This window comes from Ambystoma mexicanum, chromosome 12 (assembly GCF_040938575.1).
Source record: "Ambystoma mexicanum isolate Mex_15411 chromosome 12, UKY_AmexF1_1, whole genome shotgun sequence".
NCBI classification, from domain to species: domain Eukaryota; kingdom Metazoa; phylum Chordata; class Amphibia; order Caudata; family Ambystomatidae; genus Ambystoma; species Ambystoma mexicanum.
The window spans coordinates 234583958-234606151 of record NC_090936.1 but is presented as its reverse complement, the minus strand read 5'-3'; the positions used below and the strand labels follow the sequence as shown (position 1 = coordinate 234606151).

General features: G+C 46.5%; 1 protein-coding gene across 8 annotated transcripts in view; it reads right to left on the bottom strand.

Annotated features, from left to right (window-relative positions):
- CALD1 (caldesmon 1) overlaps positions 1-21707 on the bottom strand; it is a 669061-nt gene extending 647354 nt beyond the window's left edge. For 5 of the 8 annotated variants that reach the window (XM_069628358.1, XM_069628360.1, XM_069628351.1 and 2 more), the window contains exon 1: positions 21395-21530. The gene's annotated coding sequence lies outside the window, so the exon portion shown is untranslated. Of the gene's footprint in view, positions 1-21394 lie in introns of all 8 variants that reach the window. The other 3 variants (XM_069628357.1, XM_069628356.1, XM_069628359.1) reach the window with 3 other exon arrangements.
- Between the last annotated feature and the right edge of the window lie 487 nt (positions 21708-22194).

The window sequence follows — 22194 nt, the reverse complement described above, 5'->3', positions numbered from 1 at the left end:
AACTGCCTACCTCAAACTAAACCCATCCAAGACTGAATTCATCCTCATCAGTCCACCTGCTAAAAAACAACTTGTCTAACAATGGCTCAATGATAAGCGCCCAGAAGGATTTGATACCAAACTCTCAGACGCAGCAAAATCCTTAGGCTTCACCATTGATAGCAATCTCTCCTTCCAGAAACACATAGACGAAAAGATCCAAATAGCTTGGCTCAGAATCTCTACCCTTAGAGAAATCAAACCCTTCATCCCACTGCAGGACTTCCGGAGTGTAGTACCGGCACTTGTGGTCTCCTCGCACATTGATGGGGGAAATGCTCTCCTGACAGGGCTCCCAGCTTCTCACTTGGCTCCCCTAAAAGCAGTCCTCCACGCTTCAGCACCTCTTATTAAAGGAGCATGAACATTTTACCGAATTTCCCCCATCGTAAGCGAACTACATTGACTTCCACTCCTAGCCAGGATACTGTTCAAGACTGCATGTATAATCTACAAATCAGTCACAAGTAACACACCAGTGTACCTGGCAGCTAAGCTCCACATATCTGGTGGCACAAGCTCCTCGCGCAGCAAATCGACCAACCGGCTTGAATCACAACTCGTCTGCAAAGAGAAGGCATGCAAACAGTGCTTCTTTTGTCACGCAAACACCCTCTAGAACTCGATCCCGGTGTCGACTCGGAATGCCCCCACAATTCTCCAATTTTGCCCATCTCTCAAAACATGGCTCTTTCAACAACACCTGACCAAGGACTAATTCCAATGGACGCACTTACCGACACGCAGACCTCACAGTGCTGTGCTACTGTTAAAAGATGCAAGCCCAAATGCCAGCTACCCACATTCTATACAGTGCTCCACCATTCTGTAGCTGAGTCCGTGCTTAAACAATACATATGTAAACCAAATGAAAATTGATCAGTGGCATTGTTCAGATACTTGTACTTAGTGGTGCATGGAGCCACTTCCCCCACTCCCTCGAATCCCCACAGCATCCCAGAAACGTGTAAGATGCATGACGCTGTCAAAAAGGTCTGACATGACATCAGCACAGAATTAGAGTGACTACACGGATGGGAATTCGAAATGGCGTATGTCAACAAACACGTAAGTCAGAAAGGGGTACGTCTAAGGGGGGAATAGTTCTGCATCAAGGTATTATTAGGAAATTCAAAGATCACTGTCATGAAAGGCAGGGCCGGGAAACAGTACCACCGTCAATGATGCTTTACAATGCACTCAAGTCTGATGGTTTAGGTCCCAGGGTAAATATGCAGAACCTTGTTCCAACTGCTCAGAAGTGTCTATCCCCAGAACTATTTTTAACTGTACTTAAGATGATGTTGTACAGGACATGTAGATTAGAAATACGTCATATTGCTAATGACATCAGTTAGTGAAGGAACAGCTAGAGTTGAGAAAGTTAGTCGTATATTTTTTTGTTCACCATGTTAAGGTAACAGCATGGTGCGGGTTCCTGCATCCATACCCCCACCCCTATCTCACACGCTGCAGGAGTGACTTACTAAGCATTGCGCTAATACGCACCTGCGTGGTCATTACCGCCAGTCATACAGGTCCACGGTGCAATGTATCTTGGTTGTCTTGTAACCTGTAATCTCATCCCTTCAGACTGGGGAGTTCAGACAGTTCCATTAGCCAGCAATCCAGTCCAAAGTTAAAGTTAACTTGAAAGTCTTTGAAGGGAGTATTTTTGGGGAGCAAAGGGCTTTGCTTTATTCCATAGCCTCATGTGTCTCTACGTGTTTTGCATGTTCCTTTGAGGTGAGCTGTTCTTGTCTTTTGCAAAACACATTTCCTTGTTTCTGGCCACTGAACTATGCTCTTGAAAGCTTTGCCAAGGACGGCTCAGCTTTTTTGCAAGTGGGAGGGGCAAGCACACAATTATTTTGCACCCTATAATCTACCATCAGGTGAGTTCATTTTGTGTGGAGCCCATCAGGTGTGTGCAACCATGTTTTCTGTCGGCTGCCTACATCTGTATCTTGGGACTGAAGTTGTATATACGTGAGTTAGCATTTTCCCACAGGCCCCGGTCGCCAAAGTTATATTGAGTTCTTGCTCCTAGTTTTTTTGTGTTCTTGTCACAGACATGTATAGCCACTTGAACTATACACGTGTATATTTCAGACACTTTATTATTGGGTTCTCCCTTTATATTGACCAATGGTTTTCATGTCAACATCACATCATCACCGGTCCTTTTATACGTGTCTACCGTTTGGCCCAGCACCTGTCTCGGCATAAGGTAGTGGCACAGTTCCACTTAAAGCAGCTTAAATTGGAGGGTGATTTCTGAAAAGGCGTGTGCGCAGTTTTTCTTAATCACTTCACTCAGTTCAATGATACTTGCGTGGGTCTGTCCATCCCTCCGGCTGTGCCCACCCTCGTGAACAATGGATCTGTGGGAATCATACCGAAATGCCACCTTTTTTTGTGCGCCCCCACAGTCACTGCGACTGACCACAAAATACTGACTCCCACTACTGCGCCCAAGCAGATAAGGGGTGTCCCTTGCTCTCCTTGAGCGCAGTAATAGGAGTCTGGGGTTGCAGGGGTGTCCCCCGCTAGCGGGGCACAAGAAAGTGAAGAAAAAATAACCACCCTACGGCGTCATCTCTGACCCACAGTTAGTGGGAGGAACTGACACCACAGGGATAGAGGAGAGTAGGCGCCACAGGGATAGAGGAGTGTAGGCGGCACTGTGGGGTGCCTTAAAGTTAAGTGGGGTGGGGTGGTTAAGGGATGTGGGCGAAGTGATCTTTTTGATCACTGCGCCACACCGTAATTGGCATCGACATTTTCGGATGCGCAGTTACAGGCGGCACAGTGATCACATAGATTCGATCTGTGGTGCCAGGCTGGTGAGATTGGTAGGACCCCTTGCCATGTGTACTTCGGTGACTTTGACCCTTGTAGATGGGGAGTAGGAGACCTGTGTCATCTGTGGTAAGGGCCCTGATTCACCTGCATGTGGTTTTGCTCTCTTTATATGCATTCTTGATCCACTGATGTCCTTATTCTAAAATTCTATTGTGCTGTTAAATCTGTGATATGTGTCTGTGATGTATTCCTCTTTTACTATATACTAGTTTTATGCAGTATGGTTTTGACCTATTATATTCGGTCAAATAAATGCTAAATGGTTTGATCTCTATTCACACTTCATTGGCCTGTTTGACATTTCAAATTGTGTCAAACGATTCCAGAAATGATGGTGATTTATATTTTGTGTTGAGATAGGACTATTGCTAGTGTAGTAAAGAAGCAAACAGCAAATAACAAAAACAATGAGTAATCGTTCCTCCGGGAACAGTATCTCTTGTGCTGTTGAAGTTTTTTTGTCACTTGGAAGATTTTTTATTTTTTGTCGCACGCTTTTTTTGTCGTCAGAGCCGACTCTGGATTTTTGCTCCCCCCCCCATAACCCCTTAAAGCTGTACATTGCCCTCCATTCTTCTGCAGCTGGGAAATGTGCACTCTGGTGTCTCTTCTCTGGGGGTAAATTCCAGGGTCAGTGTTTGATTTGCTGAAACATTTCCCCTTTTCAAGACTATTTCTCTTGCCTACCTCTAGGTCCGGAAGTACGTCATATAGGTGTCGTCACAAACCCATGAAAGAAATACACCACTGAAGAGCAACACCATGAAGAAGACTAGAACATGTTGGAAAATTAAGTTCAAGTCTGATGAATAGCCCTTTCCAAGAAATGGCCAACATTTCACATTCCTTTGGAAGGTGTTTCAAATTCCGAATGCCACGTTGATGGATACAGCACTCATTGGTGCCTCAGATTCATTCAGTAAACATGTTATTTGGAGTGCAACAGATTCTTATCACAGTATTTTGATATGTTAGGTTGCTCAACATTTATATAGCGCCTTGATGTCATTGGAATGGCTTCACGGCACTTTGGATATGTACGTCCTTTGGCAGACACAACGAATGAACATACATGAAAATAATGTATTTACATTACATGCGAATATACAATTATAAATACATATCAAGGACAATTATCAGCACAGATGGAAGGTTTATCGACGTTACATTATCTGTATACACAGTGTTTGGGCAAAGTGCAGATTGACGTGTCAGTCAATATGGGACAGCTGCACTAATTTCTTGAGAGACTCAGCCATATTCTATGGAGTGCAGCGCTAATGGTGGTGCACAAGGCGAGAGAATATGTGAGTCTTTCAAACCCAAGGGCAACTGTCTACAGCTGAGGATGCTGCAACACTTCAGATCCAAACACAACCACCGTATATTTTGTAACAAAAGATTTGCATGTATTGGTAAATATCTAAATGATCCAGTTAGCTCATTCTAAGTAGCTTTCTCATCACCCCTGGGGAGATTGGAAAGTCCTTCCTCTTTGATCTTCTCCATTGGATCCGGGATCAATGCTTGAAGTAATCTATCCGGTAATCTTCCTAAAGTACACCGAAATTCTATTCTAGACAATACTGTAGCATTATCTCAGACTTCTACCTACAATCATTATTTTGAGGAAAGTCATGATCTTTTAATTCATAATATTTATAAATCTTAAGTGGTGCTTCCACTTTTTTGTTTAAATGGTTTTAGCTAGATTTGTATTATAATTTTATAATTGAATCGTGGAACTGAAATACTTATAGCCCGGAACTCATGAATTTTCTTATTTTATATCTTATTGTGCCTTTATTAATTTTTACGCTTTGTATGAATTGTTTCTTGATGATGTAATGTACCTGTGGAACTGAAATGCTTATAACCTGGAACTTTGGAATTTTCTGATATTTTATTGTCTTTTGCTAATCTTATTAAGCTGCCTATGAATTGTCTCGTGATGATGTAATGATTCTGTAATTTTTAAGTTTTATATTGAAAAAGTTGAATTATCAACTAAAACAATGGTTCAATAAAAAAAAAAAAATATATATATATATATATATATTACCGTCTCACTTGCTAGAATCGAAAATGAATCTTATAGGTACTTAACTTTTACCATATCATTATCAGAAATCTGCCAACATTTTATGACACCATCTCCAACACAAAGCAATACACATGTTACTATGATTAATTGTAATGTATATGTTACAGCCAATGCAGTCATGAAATATTCTTAAGGTGGTGTCCATTAAGCTTTATTCTGTTTGAATAGTCTTCCAACGTGCTCCAATACTTTCCTTGGTAGATACACTCGGGGCTCTCAAACACAAATATTAAACGATAATGATGTCTGTCCCTATTGTCATCCTATTCATTAGGCCTTGCAAGTATTCCTCTGTGCATTAGCTTGCTCCTGCATACTGGTGGGAATGTGGTTTAATTGTAAAGTGCGGTCCACCAGAATATTTTAGAGCAAATCATTACAAGTGAAGGGAAACCTATGAGATATGACTGTCCTAGGATGAAGAAATCAAATGAAGATGTAACCTGCAAGCAAATCAGAGCAAAGATAGAAGCCGACTCGACTACTTGAAGGCGGCGCTCTCAGCACTGTCTGCAGCAGCAGGTAGCACAGCAGGCACCATGAGGTTCGAGTTGGGTGTGGACATCGGCGTGGTGCTGTGCTAAGCTAAGGCCGCACCTGCGAATGATTACCACCACACGTGCCCTCGTGAGGCTCGTGCTAATGTTCTTTTTCTTACGGACTGTCTGTTGCCAACCCTGCACTAGCTGCATCCTGCCGCCATGGGCCATGGGTCTGCCCTGCCCGATAGAGACTCAGACACACGCACATTAACTTTAGGTGCCCTATTGTCTTGTAATTGTTCTGCCTCTTTTTCTCGGGGTGGAAATAGCCAAACTGGGGTAGAAGAGAGAAAGAGGAAATTGGAGCCGGTGGAAGCACGTCGGTTCGAGGCTGACAGTACTAATTTCCAGCCTATTTGGTGCTGCTTACGTCCAGTTGGCATTAACCAAGTCCAAAACCCCAGAACCCGTTTGGGGTTCATTGAATGAGGGTTCAGCGTGCAGGACTAGAAAAACAGTGCAGAGCCATGGAGTTACTTACCTTCGCCTCCTATCGATGATCGAGTGAGTATGAGGGAGATGTATGCCCTCGTACATTCAACCTGCCTCTGCTCGATCCCCGACATGCCTTCAATGAATGAGCAAATCTTTGCTTTAGGCCCTTTATAAATGAGTCTTCTCGCAGCTAGGGCTCAACTCCCTACAACGCACCCAAACAAGGCTGTCAATGTGTATGGGCTTTCTGTGTAACTGGCACAGGCAGCGGGGTTGTAACTGTCACTCGTCTGGTTTACACTTCGGCGGATGTTCAGTGCAGCTTCCCCTGTATCTTGATCAATAAAGATTCTGAATGGAAACACACCCACTGACAGTTACATACATTTGGAAATGCACTTGGATAGCTTTGCGAGAGCCCGTGCTCACCCTCTAAGAACTTTGCTTTCACTGGTGCATATGATTGGCTTTAGAGGGGTGGTGATTAAATGCTACGCTCTACAACTTTTGCTAGACAATAAGGAGTGGTCAGGAATTCTGTTCATAATGATGGTTTTTTGCAAGTTTTCTTACTCGCCCAGCATTGCGCAGCACTATCAAAGACGACATATCCTCTAGGAGATTTAAGCAGTCACCAGCAGCAGGTTAAGATAGATAGTTAAAAATATACAGAATGCATTTTATACACCATTGGCGCGTGATGTGGCAAGATTATAAGAAAGAAAAAAGTGCATGCATATGTGTTGTGAGTATGTATTGTGAGTGTGATATGTGTGTATGGAAGGGAGAATTAGCATATGCATGTATGTTTGTGCGCAAGAGAGAATGTGTGTGTACGTGTGTGCGTATGGAAGAGAGCATGCCATGGGAGTGAATGTGAGAGAGAGGGTGTGTGTATATGTTCCTAAGTGTGTATCAGGTTAGTCGCAGCCAACAGTTGCCTCAGTACTGGTAGCAACTAGCAAAACTTTATTGTTTGTTAGAATTTGAACACAATGTTAAATGGCGGATCACCAAATTGGAAGAGTTCATATTTGTCTGGAGCGGTGGGGCAGAACACCCCTCCCCGCCCCTGACCATGCATGTCTGCTGCCCCATACACCCTTTCCTTCAAAGCAGTCTCAAGTCTTTTGTCTATAGCGCACCTTTCAAGTTCCTTGCAATTGCTGGATAGTTTTCTTACTCAAGACAGTGTTGTGGACACTGCTTTACTGTCGGTCAGGACGTCGGCGCTGAAACTTCTGTTTCTTCTTTATTTGACATATTGGAGTTCTTTAAATAACAGTCAGTATGATTTTCTTAGGCTGGTTTGATTATCTCTTTAAATTCCAAGGTTGGAGCCTGGGAACTGGCAACAGGGGGGGTGGGGCGGTACGCATGAGGTCATGCCACTCTCCCAGCCAGGATTAAATATACATCCATCTAAAATTAACTTTTCAGTCTTGACCCAATCGAGGATACAGTTTGCCTAGGGTGGTAAAATTCCTTGCACTGGAGCCTTCATGCAACAATACCTCTGTTGCGGATAAAATTTGGGAGACCAAAAAGTATGAACAGAGACAAAGTCACCTGTTGCCTGGACAGAAAGGAGGAGTGAACAGCTGTGAGGGCCAGGAGGAGACATCCGCCCTGTGGGACAACCTCTGGCGGAGGTACATGGAGAGCACACTGGGAGCCCTCTGAACCTTCACCAAAGAAGACCCCAAAAGTGACACAACATGAGAGATGCTCAAAGTCTGGCAGGAAGGGATAGAAATAGAAGGACAGGATGGACCAACCCAGAAAGACAATACTGACAGGAAAATAGATCCAACTCTTAGGACCCAACCTGAGACCATTTTCCAGTCAAACTCAGTATCAAATGTTACAAACAGAGCTCAGAGTATAGGTGCTGAGAAGAGGGATAGGATGGTGTTCAACTGAAAACCAAGCACTGAGGGCGAGGAGGGGAGAGCAGAGGACGGAATATATTGAGCATCCTAAGGAAGGCGCAACAGTGTGGCCTTGCCAAAAGGGTCACCGTAACAGGCAGTCAGCGAACAGGGCATCACTAGACCAGAAGAGCCAAAGCTGTAGGGAGGCTAGGAGAAAGGTACAGAGTATTTTGAGGTAGCGTTGGAGAGAGCTTTGAAGCTGGTTGTAAGCCACCCTGACAGATACTGATATCAGTGGGGGGAGATGTAAAGAAGAAGAAAGTTAAATAGGAGCTACAGCCTAGACACTGGAAAAGCAGAAAAATGATCTGTCAAATAAAAACAATCCTCATGAAAAGAGTTGAGATTTAGGTAGAGGGTGAAGGTTTTACCCAAAGCAACTCATAAAGGGAATGGGAACACCTGCACTGGGGAAACAGAAAGGAACCTCAGACAAAGTAGGCACAATTGCAGTCACAGTGTCCTTCCTGGCAAAGACATCTGGTAGGAGGCTGTCAACTCATCCTCTGAGACAACCTCACCATCAAACAAGCCACTCTATTTCATCAACTCAACAACGCTGACTCACTGAGGAACCCGCGAGTGTCCCAACCACACCTCCACATCGCAAGGTCTGCAAAAGAAGCGCGCAGGAGCACACGGCTCCCTGGGAACTTTTAGTTTTTGCCTAAGAAATGGGACAGCCTTTGGACCACCAGTCCCTTAAGAGTAGGTCTACAAGAGATTAGGGACAGATTTTGGACCTCTAGTTCTTTAGCGTAGAAGACACTCGTGATTTATGTGTTATCCTAGGACATACAATTGCTTTTTTTAGACCTCTATCCATCTTAAGTCTTATACCTGGTGACTCAGCCTCCATCCCATCCTTGAGAATACAGACAGGACTTTTCCAAGTGGGGGAAACCTTAGATTCTAGGAATGGCCTACAGACACTGAACCAAAGCAGGTGTGTTAGGGTTCCGTGTACAGCATTGGAAGCAGGACAACTTAAGGAAAGTCTATCAGTGGAAAAGAATCTTTTGGGGGTGGTTTCTCCTTTGTTTTGCTCTCTATTTTCATTACTAATCCTTCCAAGCCAATATGGCATATTTCTGGGTTACTCTCCAACCCTGTTTTCTGATAATGAACCTTCTCACAAAAAATACCATTCGCGAAAGTTATTTTCCTCCCTGTACATACCAATTAATACAACTGTACAATTCCCCAACATGCTAATGTTTGCAACAGTCTTCCGAGAGGAGGGCATTTGTGTTGTTCTGTTGCTTTAATTAGCACTGTCAAGCAGAGGACCTTTGCTTATCATATGTCACATACATTTGAGCATTCATCCAAAATTCATCTCTTGCTCACATGGGACAAAGTACTGAACGCAGCGCACCGTGAGGCAATATAACGCTGGCTTCCCTTCCTCTATGTCAACTTAATAAGAGATCAACGTTCAGTACAGTCACGCATGAATTAGAAGCTTTGTAGTTAATGATTGTTTGCGTCAAGTCTGATCAAAAATATATTTACCGAAAGTATCCATAGAATGCTCACACTGCTGCGTTGCAGATACCATTCATTACAGATGGGGTGGCGGAGGGACGTTTAACTGCACGGAGATCAGTGCCCTGCCTACCAGAGACACAGGCCGTGATTACGACTTTGGCGGTAGCCATGCCGCTATTGGCGGCATGGCTGCCGCCACAATCAGGTCCAGGTCCGGGTTCCCAGAATGGGGAATTACCGGACCATTCCGAGTTCGGAGGGCCCGGTAATTCCTCCCTTCAGGAACCCGGGCCTGGACCTTCCCCATTCCCATTTCAGCCCCCATAGGACTGAATGGGAATGGGAGAGGGAGCAAACAACGGGCCGATTACGAGCGGCCCGTTGTTTGCTCCCTCTTCCCCTCGCGGGACCCGCTCTGCACGTCTGGTAAAACCAGACCTGCAGAGCGGGTCCCGCGAGGGGACCTCGTAATCAGGCGGTACGGGGTTGACAGCACCAGCACCTTTACCGGCGCCCTTACCCCCTTACCGCCTGACTTATAATGAGGCCCACAGTGTTGAAGGTCGGTCTTCAATTCTGTCCCAAGTCCCAAACGTCAAGTGATACAAATCAATAATAATTTTAATTTAGCGCTACGAACCCTCGGGCATCTGAGCGCTGTTTACTCTTCCCCACGGTGTGTGATGCTCATTTATCGACCTCGGAAGGATTACAAGTCTGCCGGGACTCAAACCTGTGTCAGCAGGCTCTGCACTGATGTCAAAGCGAGCGCTCTACTCGCTGTGCTATCGGACCGCCACCAAGCTAATCTAATCAGTTTGCTTGGAAGTCCACTATTGCTCCACGGTTGGCTTTATTTGTTGCAATCACTGAGGTCATAATAACGCGTGGTTCAGACATGATTGCGTTAGCAGGATTCATCGACTTCGTGCTGAATTCATTCACCCCCCGCCCCCTCCCCCGCCCCCCTTAGCACCATAAATGACAGACTTGCGGTCTCGTGAGGTTTTGGGTCTCAATATATGCCCTGAATCGAGGAAGGAAGTATACAGAGAGTTGCTGCATGAATGCTCCGCTAGTGTAGCTTAACTACCTTGTGCAGCTGTCAAAATGCCTTAAAATGAAATAACGCCGAGTGGGGTGAGGGTCCTTGGATGGAAGAGGCGAGGGCCCGTGTCTGGCACGCGGGCCGGTGATGCACCTGGGCGCTGGCACGCAAGAGGTCCCTGGCTCCCCAGGGCCATGAAGGTTTCTAATAACGAAAACCTGTATCTCAAAGAGCGCCCCTGAGCAACGTCCATGGGGAACCAAGACCTGTTTGCAGTCGACTTGCAGATGCCCGACCATTGGCCAGGTGGGATCATCACCCCAGTCCCAGACCGCACCATTTAAGTTTCTAAGTAAACAGCAAAGAAAGCACATTTTGCAACCCTGCATACTGCCAAGGAAATGTGACAGTGCTCAACAACATGAGCACGTTTTGCAACCTATCGATGAATGAGCTATAAAGCCATTCTGGGAATACAGCTCAGGGACCAAGGGCTCGCCGTGGCAAAACATCAGCTCTATACAGCAGTGGTTCGATTCCTGCACAAGGGCTCAGACCCTGGAGGAGTTGGCCACGAAGCACTATGTGAACCCCCAATAATAATGATGCCACATGTTGTGTATTGCTGCCTTCTGCCCTGCACCAGTTAGCAAACTACCAGTTACCATGCTGGGTCATTTGATTAAATGATGCAAAAGAAAATAAAAAAAATGTGAAAGCATAGCTATTGAAAATAAAATGTAAAAAATCCACATGATGTAAAACATAGATTAAAGGTTCTGTAAATGTGGTTACTCTTCGAAACACAGGGTTCAGAGCCTGCTCTTAAACTAAAACTGGAGCAACGAGTTCTCCCATGTGCGCCCTAAAATAGGCTCTGTCAGAATGTTCAGCCTTTAATGGTAATTGAAGGACACCCATGCCTTGCATTTAATTACACATCTCGACGGCTGCCTGCTTTGAAAGGCTCGTTTTTAATCTCCGCACAGGCACGCTCTCATTCCATTCCATGCAGTAGTTAAAGAGGAGGGTCAGTCTACTAGCAGTTACAGAGGTGAGCAGAGACATCCGACGCCCATCTTCAGAGCACTCGCTTTCCCTTTATTAACCCCTTGGACTACTCTTTTTGTCCCACGGAGACGTTGTTTCATCGTTCCATTGAAAGACCCAGTCTGTAAATTGCACCAACCCCCCCAAGGTTTTCCACAGTGGGTAGATGTATTATTAGTTCACTTCTACCCCAAACCGGCGCAGAAAGAAATAATCCCAACAAAAGCTAACGCATATGTGTAAATGAGCACATCTGGCAAGCTTGCAGGAATACCAAAGCCCGAGTCCTTCACTGCATGCACTACTCACATCCCAACCCACATCAGCGCAATCTAGCTGCCGCATCAAGCTGGCGTAGGTAACTGGGAGACCCCCCACACCCTACCGTTCACCCTCTAGTCACCACATACAGGCAACATGTATCCAAAGCCATTTTAATGGAGGCACCTGACTTTGGTCGGAGCTGTGCAGTTGTTGCACTCTCACACAGAGATACAGCACTATGAAGTCAGGTAAATGACATGTGTGCCTTGCACAAAGCACCTTTTGACATTGAAGAGAGTGCAGAAAAGCTGTTTCCCTGCCGGTTGCAGAAAGGCCAGGCTGTCGAAGGGAGCAATAATCAGAAGACATTCTTCCACGCAACAGGTGGAACACGCATTATCCTGCTGGTCAGACACCGAAGGCCGCTCACCCCCGGGCAAACACTGCAAGTGATAGGATTCCATCCACGGCTACCACGGCTAAGCTTTCCTAACGAGACACCTCGTGCAGTGTCTGTCTTTAGTTCCTCCATCAATTCACTCAGGGAGTCTTGGGTCACCCCAGGAGAATAACATGAAGTAAAGTCAAACTAAATTAGACGGAGAACCCAGGACTTGAATGGGGTGTCCCCGGTGACGTGGAGTCATCTGGTAACTGTGCCCAGATGAAGAAGCTTTTTCCGGTGATGTAACATGCGTTAGAAGGGTTGACCGTGAGCGATAAAATTGGGTTAATAGCAGCCCCTTGGCAAGAAGAGGGAAGGGTGTGTTAAAAAGGACCCACCCAAGGAGCGATAGGAGGGCATGAGATGGAATGCCAACAGTGAAAAGAGGTGTTTCAGAGGTGACCTCCTCCTGTCAAGGAAGAACAAAGACAGGCCTGTGTTTGGTGACGCACAACTTAGAACAAGTGGAACGAATTATGAGAAGGAGTGGCACATGTTGAGGGATGGGGAGGGGAGTGACCCAAAATGGGAACAGGGAAGGAGATTGGGTAGATAGGGGCAAATGAAAGGCAGAAGATGCATTTATGTACCAATAAGGAGAAAGATTTGAAGTAAATGTGCCCCTTCTATGGGAAGTGGGACAGGACCAATTATGGCGGGGAAAGTTGGAGGACAGGAAGAGGGACAAAATGTAAAGGGGGGGAACAGATATTATTGGAGCAGTGGACAGGGAGAAAGGACATCAGCTGAGCGGAGAATGGGCCTATTCTGTCTCACAGCAGTGCTCAGAGCCAGTCAGAGGAGCAAAATGGGGTATGGGGCCAAGAGATGGACTGGAGGATGAGCAATGGGAGTGGCGCAGGGGAGTAAGGATGGTACCAGCCTCAGAGAAGGACAGCAGAGGGGTGATGCTGCCAAAGGTGAGGGCCAGGTGGGCCAGTGGAAGGGGAGTGGCCCAGGTCAGAAGGACGGCCCTTTAGGGATGGGGTGGGTAAAAAAAGGAAGATGCAGACTTATAATGTATAATTGTTCATTTATAACGCACTTAATACCAGAGATTGGTGTCTAAGCGCGGGAGTGTTGCGTGGCGTTGTCTTGCTTTCAAGACAAACACATTGCCCCTGAGCTCTCCCCCCTCACCCTCCAGCGGACATGTTATGTGACTGGGCTTTATGCAGGGCACTGCCTTCATTTGCCCGGTCTCCAGATGCTCTGGCAGATCTGAAAAGGGGTTGGGGGTGTTAGTGCAATGGTGGTCATGGAAACAGGGATGATGTAAGATTTCAGCACAAGAAAGGAGAAGGGCTAAGAAGGTGAAAAGGAGGGCTTCGAGACGAGACACGGGAAGGTAAGGGAGGTCAGACAGAAACAGGAAGAAGGGGAAGAGGGCACAACATTTCTGGAAATTGACATAGCGAAGTTGGTGTTTGCCTTATGACAGCAAGAAAAGAGAAGACATAGAAGGGGAAATGTGTAGTTTGTTATTACACAAGGAATTGAAGACCTATAAACAGTCTCCGGATCAGGAGAGGGAACTTGGAAATTGGATGTCTATGTGTACAAAATATGCAGTGTCAACTGTGAGAGACACAATGCGAGAGTGGCATTATCCAAGTCAAAGGATGGGGAAGGATGCCGCACATTGTAGGGTGAGGCAGGCATGAGGGTACGGTTGCAGGGGATAGCCCATGCATGTCTAGAACCATCAACACATACAGCAAATGGCTTAGCGTTGGTGTATCGCCCCTTTCTCAAGGCATCCTGCCTGGGGAGGGGCGTGCTGTCTACGCGCAACGGCACCGGTTACGGAGTGCTTGGCCATCATGGACCGGGGAAGCAAACATACAAAGTGGGAAACGGTCAGGAACGAAAAGGGCATTGAAGGGCACATACTCCAGTTAGGGTGTAGATGGTTTTGCAAAGGAAGCGGTACTACGGGGCAGGGCAAGTGCAAGGCTGTGGGAGGAGGCTTTTCAGCATGGTTTTTAGGGTAGGGTATAAAGGACCAAAGATGAGAAGATGCAGGCAAAAAAGAATGTCCACTAGGGAGAGGCCGGTATCATCAAGGAGAAGTGCATCACTTAGATTCTATCACAGAAGTACCCTTTTGGCAGCAATGCAGAAACACATTAAATGCGGGCTTGCACCTATCAGGGTATCGGGTCTGGCTGATGGCAGTGGAATGCATGGGCCATGAATGATGAATTTGAGCCTGATGACCAATGTACTACGATTAAATCTAGCTCTGCTTATTGTACTATCATAGTAGTTTGCAACTTATGCTATTGTTGTATAGCTCGGCGTACCTCTACAATTAAATATCCTGTTATTAAGACGGAAGGTTGAATTTGTGTAGAAAATTGGAATGTTTTGTTTGGTTTTATCATGTTTTTTTTAGATACAGTTTTAAGTCTCAAGTACGATGTATGATTTGTCTTATATTGGGATTTAATTATGTGAAAAATGTTTCTTTGTAAAAAAAAAACGAAATCACATTAAATTAAATAAATAAATGAAGGAGGAGTTGATCAAAAAGATGAGCGGGAGGAGAATGGCAGTGTTTTTGGATTGGCCACTTCCTCATTTCATTATTTAATTATCTTCTGCTTGGTGCCGGTCACAAAGAATGTGACAGGGGAAATAACAGTGAATTCCCCATCTGACATCACCAGGGGAGTAGTCAGTGAATGACTGGCAGAAGATGGACATACGGTGGGTCGGGCAGTGGTGAAGGAACTCAGCAGTGGCCTAGGGGCTCACATGTCTATGTCTGCTGTCAAGTTAGCTTTCTGGTTCCTGCTAGGCCACCCAATGTGTACCTGGGTGTTGGGGAGGCTGTTTGCGGGTAGATTTTATCAGCACGGTGGTGCTGCTGAACGGATGACCAGACTCTTGTGCTTTATTTGAGCAATATAGCATTTTATTCAGTGGGGTTTTTGCTTCAAGGAAGGGACTGATCGACCAGGTGTTCCATTGCTTGGGTGATTACTTCTTTGCCAGTGGGAATAGTAGGAGACGATGGCATGTGAGGACTTGTTAGAGGGATGGGCGGCTGATGGGATACATGGTGGCACAGTTGGCGCCAGAGAAGATGAAAGTCCACTCGAGTGGCTGTCATTCTCGGGGACGCAGCTAGATTAGGGGCACCGGGGCTTGATGCTGGCAAGAGAGAAGATGGGAGGAGCTGATGGGCCTGTTGAGGGAAGTGAATAAGCCATCGCGAAGGGTGAGAGCGTTCTGAAGTTGCGGAGGCTTTTTGTAATGGAGTGTTTGGCAAGGAACATCATGCTGAGAGGAAGGCACGTGCCAGAGGTTCCATGTCATTTCATCCCGGGATGTTTTTTCGCAGGGTTTTTTACTGCAAATCTTTTAATGAAAAAAACATTGAATTTTTTTCCCATTATTTGTGGGGGGGTCCCCCAATCTCCCCATTTCCTTTAATTTTTGTATCTATTCCCAAACACCCACACCCCATATATATCATTTTCTAACACCCCCCTAAACAATTCGATGGGTTTTTTCATTAAAAAATGTGCAGTATAAAACCCCACGAAAAAACATCCTGCGATTAAAGGACGTTGTACCGTGCCAGATTGGGACAGTGGTATACACAGCGGCTTCAACGTGATACCGATCTTGCGGGTTGTCGCCTGGTACAAAGGACTTACTGATGAGGATGCCGTAACAATTATGGGAGGAGGGTAACTGAGGGATCTCTGCACAGTGGTCAGTGTTGAATTATCAAAGGGGCGGGCAGGATTTTGTAAGTAGCAGGGCACAGTGTTGGAGCGATCGTTAGGCTGCCAGCATCAGATTAAGGAATGATGTCGGGATGGGTCTTGACCCTTATGGACAGAGAATTGACAAGAATGATTATGGTGTGAAAGGTTTGGAGGTTTGAGTCTGTCATTGAGGTCATGGGAAGGAGTATGATGTTAGGATGGGCTGGGGATAGCACTACTAAGAAGTAGAACAGCTCTCGGGCGTTGGTTCACCTGCTCATGAGGCTGGAAGGAGCGGTAGGGGGGTGTATGTTCTTCTGTTTGGGAATGACGCCTATTAAAGGGCTGTTTTTTGTAGATGTTTTATGGGGCATTTTGAGTGTCTTAGTTGGTAGGAAAGAAAAGGGGTTGGTGGTTTCCAGGTGCTGGTGGTTGAGTTGTCGAAGGACGAGGTGCAAAGACTTCTGCTGGCTGCACAGTGTGATTGCAGAGAAGCGGGGCATGAATTCTTCTAGAATACACTGATGGGGTGGCAGTAGATCTTTTCTGGCTTTTCTGCAAAGGGCTGTGTACAGAGGAAAAGTGGGGTGAGCAATGTGTTGCCACGAGGATAGAATGGGTGTGAAAGCATTGCAGGTAGCGTGGGTGCTGAGAAAGTGTTTGCGGGACTTGGGTTTGGAGGAAAGGCCTTTGGGGTGCATGGACAGGGGTGGAATAGGAGGGCAGGAGAATGGACTTACAGGAAGGAGAGGTAAGGAGGTTAAGGGAGGAGAAGGGCAGCATTTTAATTTCCATGCCCTCAAATCCTGCAACGCCCAGAGACGGGTTCTTTCAACCCGAATATGTATTCCTGATCCTGCAGATGGCGTTCCCATCGGGGGAACAGGAGCAAAGATCATTGCCCGCGGTACGGGCAGCTTGACAATTCATGGAAGAATAGACTGATCCCAGGCAGAGAGAATGGTGTGTGATTGAGGGTTAAGATGAATTTATAGGGATTGATTCCTAAGTGGCGGAGGGGTGGGAGGGTGTATTGGGCCATTTTTGATGATGTTGTTGCATATGATAGAAAAAAGACCCCATTCCAGAAATGTTGTTGACTAATTTAGTTAAAAAAATGACTTGGTCCAGGATCCAATGTTACTCAATGGTTTGGTTCATTTAATACAGTACTGGCCAGATAAGTACCAGGAATGGAGGGAATAGCTGCCAACGAGGTTAGGCAACTGTGCACGTGCCCAATAGCAGTCCACCGAAGCAGAAGAACGCTGACAAAGGGGGAAATGAATACGTGGTGTAGGGTTAGTGGCCTACAGAGAGATTAAGTAGTAGCTGAACATGTTTTGAGAGGATGGCGTTCAACAGGTTCTACATTTTAGAATGATTGATTACTTTAGATTATTTAATTCGGTCTCATATCGCACTTCGGTGCTATCTGTACGGTCTCTGGGCGCTATAATATTGGTGGTTAGGGATTGTGTACAGGCTTTCAAATAGGGTTGGGCAGCAATGGGGCCCCAAGAATTTGGCTGGGGAAGATTTTTGAGAGCCCGGTGGTTTGGGGATTCGGTTAATGGGATTTGTTGCAGTTTTGGTATATCTGAAATACGTTTGGTTAAAATTAGAAAAGGCGTTACTTCTGTTTGGACAGATAGCATCACGCGTATGAGGCAAGGATGAAGGATGGGGTCAATGCACTTAGAATGGAGCAGAGTTGGTAAGTGGTTTGTGAGTCTTAAAATGGCTTTAAAATGTGACAATATGCATGGTTTGGGTACAACAAGGATGGATGATAAGGGCGGTGGCCTCAATGGGAAGTTGGTTTCTAAAATGATGCTTAGCTTATTCTACGATGCGTTGAGCCCATGTTAGCAGATCATGTGATCTTGTATGTCACATTAAAGCAGCTTTTTCCACGCTGTCTCATGCTTGAAGACATCTATCTCATTGTCCAGAAGATGTTGCATGGAAGGCGTAGGAGGCCAGCTGTTACTAGTGCCTCGGATGAGAAAGCTCTCTCGTGCAATGGGCACCCTGCACCGTGGAATGCCTGTCACTTGCAGAGAGGGCGCGACAGCATGCGCTACCGCCATGCAGCCGGTAAATTGCATGGAGGCGGATATGTTTCAGTGATCCGGTGCTAGGAGACTCCGTTTGCGTCTTGGCTATCTTTCCAACATCTACACTCACCAAGTACCAGCACAACAAGTTCTAACTCACAGCAACAGGGGTGAAGCGTGTTGGACTTCAAAGTAGATGACTTCATGACACATTATGAATGGAATCTTTTGAATCAGTATTTTTCTGTATCTTACTTAGTCTCTGCTTTTGTCTTTCTATGTATATGAGCAATCTTCTAAGAGGAAGTCTCCCTTCCACCCTGGCAGAACTTTCAGTTCAAGGGTTAGAATAGATTGATTTCTAGGCCTATAATTTTGCATATTTCAGTGTATCTATCCAATGGAAAATGCATGGGCATGGCTACACATCTAATTATAATACGCCAAGAATACCATTAGATGCAGTTGTGCACCAATCACAGCGATTGGTGTTAGAAACGAAACCCATAAATCAGGTTTAATTGTCTCGAGGTGGGAACAGAAAGTGCAGGTGAAGAAAAAAAAAGCCCTCAACAGCAAATTGAAAGCAAAGAAAGACTTCAGTACATGGGCGTGGCATTTCCAAAAAACACACCAGGAGGGAAGGGCCACTCACACTAGCATTCACCACTGCGCCCCTTCACTTTAGTCCCTAGTAGAGAAAAGCTTGCATGCAAGCTGGGACTGTGGTGGATCAGTGGACTAATGCATCCCCTACATCAGTGGCATTCTAACTGTGGGTCTGGCCCTGCTAGGAGGGCCCAAAGGGATTAAAGTGACTGTTTATAATTGAAAATATAGCAGATATGGCATCTGGGGGGTGGGCAGCAACGATAGTTTTTCTCGAGGGGCGCACAGTAGCAATATTTTAACTGAAGGGGGTGCTCAGCATAAAAAAAAGATTGAATACCACTGCCCTACAGGGATCTGTGATTGACCGCATGGTCACAGGTTCGAATCTCGAATTAGGTAGCAATACACACCTGTAAACTAAGATGCCCCTCTATGGGAGTATGTGTGCTATACAAAAAGACATTATGTTACACCTCACTTTATAGAATGGCTCAGGTTTAATAGTAACCTCCTTGCTGTCCATAATTCATGTTAGCCATGCACATGGCTGTCTCATTTACATTACGGTTGTATTCCGAGAGTAGTTGGTTTGGGGACTACTTTTGATGTCGAGGGGCTCACTAATTACACTACATTATATGGGTGCCTTCTAACAGGGTCTTGCAGATGTGTCATAATGATCCTCGGTGTTGCAATTCGGGACACTCGGGAGTTGCCCCCTGCCCAGGCCTTCTTTGCAACGATCCCTGCCATCTCTCGCAAGACTTCAAATCCATCATGGCTGTCAGCCGGAAAAAGGTGGTTTCTGTTATGACAAGCCCCACATCTTTGGCCATTTTACAAATGCCAAAGGGCACACATTGCTCTGGAAATGCGAATGACCCGCCCAGCACCTTTGCTCCCAGGCCGCCGGCCCAGCCATTGCCCAGGGGCCTGGAGATAATGGCGCATTCCAGAGACTCCTGCGCGTGCCCCCAGCGGCCGGGAGAGACGTGCGCCCCGCTGAGCCTTTCAGGAATTGGCAGATGCGAGGACATACGCAGGGAACTGTCCTCTACTCTGAAGTACATCACACCCTCCAAAAAAGAGCTCAATAATCGCGGAAAAATCTTAGATAATATGTTATTTTTCTTCAGTTAGGTCTGTGGGGCGCACCACAACAAAGTACAGATAATGTATATTTTTTGTGGCAATGCTTTCCAGCAATATATACGCAAACTGAATGGAATAGCGTGCACGAGAGGCTATCCCATCTACTCTGCCAGCTAGAGCCCCTGACCCCCTCCCTCCCCTCGCTCATCCCGGCTGGATTGTTTTCGCTTGCCCCTTCCACCGGGAATTCCAGGCTGCGTAGGACATTCCTCTCAGCTCGCAGACTCGCACAAAGAGCCGAGCTGCCTCTACTTGTCCCGGCAGCAGCCTGCGACGAGAAGCCCGTTTCCTCTCTCTCCCTAAACCCGCCTGGCTGACACGGAGACGTGAATGTCTGTCTGGGGGCGGCGGCCCCACCCATACGGGCGTTCCCTGGGGCAGGGAGGCCCGGCCGCTGCACAGGAGGGCACCCGGGAGAGGTTGGGCGCAGGACCGCTAGCTGCCCTGGGGGCCTCCAGTACACACAGCCGCGAGGATACCGCTCCGGCGACTGTATGGGATATACGCCTGGTCCATATCAGTTTACAGGGCCCCCTCCGCCCCCACGAACATCTCTTTGAGTCACGTCGTGTGTGTGTGTGTGCTGTGCGGACTCTCCGCGAGCGGTTAACCACTTCCTTGGGACGGAAAGGCGGACCGAGTATTAAAAATGTGCATTAAAAAAAAGGGCGTCAGTGCCTCGGCTAGCAGAATCAGCTCACTGAGTGCAACTTCTGGGCGCTCCCGGACGCAACAGGTTGTATGCCATTCCTTTACCGGCAAGAAACGACGGCTGCTTTGGAAAGAACGACACTATACTGTGCAGTGAAAGGCACCCCCAAACAGGAGATGCTGAACACAGAGCATCATGATGATGGGGTGCGGGGCCCGGCTGCTACCATATTACAAAAAAAAAAAAAAAAAAAAAGTGATGAGGGAGTGAGTTTTGCTTGAAATGGACGTCACATTGTACTTTTGAATTTTAAATAGAACAAACCCCTTCAGTTCAGGAAAGGGTTAAACACGATGCTATTTAAAGAATACATATGGGCTATCCAAAAGCACCAAATACCCACTGCAAGAGAAACATACCGTGGTCTACTCTACAGGCTGGACCACCCCCAGGCCGTGTACATCGCTGCATAGCCCTTCTTCAACTGCTGTACAGCACACTGTTGTCCCCCTGCTAGTTTTGGACTGCATAAAACCTCCACGCGCACACACTTACAATAGAGTGATAAAACTGTGATATGCTCAAAATCACACATTGCTTAGTTCAAGCGACGGCGCGGTGGTCCGACTGAACCCTTGTCCCCGGATTCCAAGCTCAGCACTCGGACACCAGAGCCCATGCCTAGTCTACCTGGCCCGGGGCAGCCACACTGCAAGGATGAAGCGCTCTATTCCCCCATCCAGCCGCGATGTTTTCCTTCACGTTCCATGATTCTGGTTGTATGCCACTGTAACCCCCTTCGCCTTTGCTAGCTCCGGCTTTAAACGCTGCATTGGGACCGTTTAGAACGAGGACAGCAGACATTTTATATATTTTTGTTGTTGTCACATTGCCCTTACAGAGCGTGAATCGGGTAAAACGCGCAGCACTCAGCAAATAAGAACTTCCCCTGATCTAGAAAAGAAGTCTGAACTCTTACCTCTGCAGCAAGGACTGTTTCAAGAAGGCGGGGGAAGGCAGCGGGTAAGTGGCTGCTTAGAGAGCCGCACAGCACGAAAGGCGCCCAGGCACTCTCCGGCACACGGCTCTATTGAATAAAACTACAGAGCCTCTTGGCCCCTCCCTAAAGTCTGCACTAAGTGAATACATATCCCTTCTGTTTACAATTGGCAGCCGCTGGTATGCATTGTCCTCGACGTATTACGCGCAGCAGCCAATGGCCGCGGCCCGGGCCAAGGTGGGTTCAGCCTGCCTGCACAGATGCCTGTCATTCCCCAGGCATGCTCCGAAGCCACTCATCAGAAAACCAAGACCGAAAAAGCTCAGAAAATTCACGCAGCCTGCCAAAATTGTCTAGCGATATGCCCTTTTTTGGTGATCCTTAGCAGGGCCCCCGAGAATAAATCCTCCGTCAGGGCAATCAGGAGAAATGTTAATCTTGCAGCGAGAGGGGCTGTGTCTTTGCCGAACACTAATGGGAGCTTTGCAGAGAGAGAGGGAGCAAACCGGAGCCCAAGGAAGCGGTAAACAGCAGTCGCCATCGGAACACAGAAAATCACCGTCTCCGCAGCCAGGCGGTTTACGTTTTATTTTAATTAAATCCATATGTGTTAAAAAAAAGGAGGGAAAAATAAATTCTTGCCCTGCAATCTTGCTGGCAAACATTGGTACCGAGCAGGGAAAAAAGTAGCGAGCGAGTTTCCCGCTGTTTTAAAACAGCAAGCCGGGCTTGGAGGGATTTCTTATTTAGAGCAGACAGATAAAAAAAAAAATGAATAG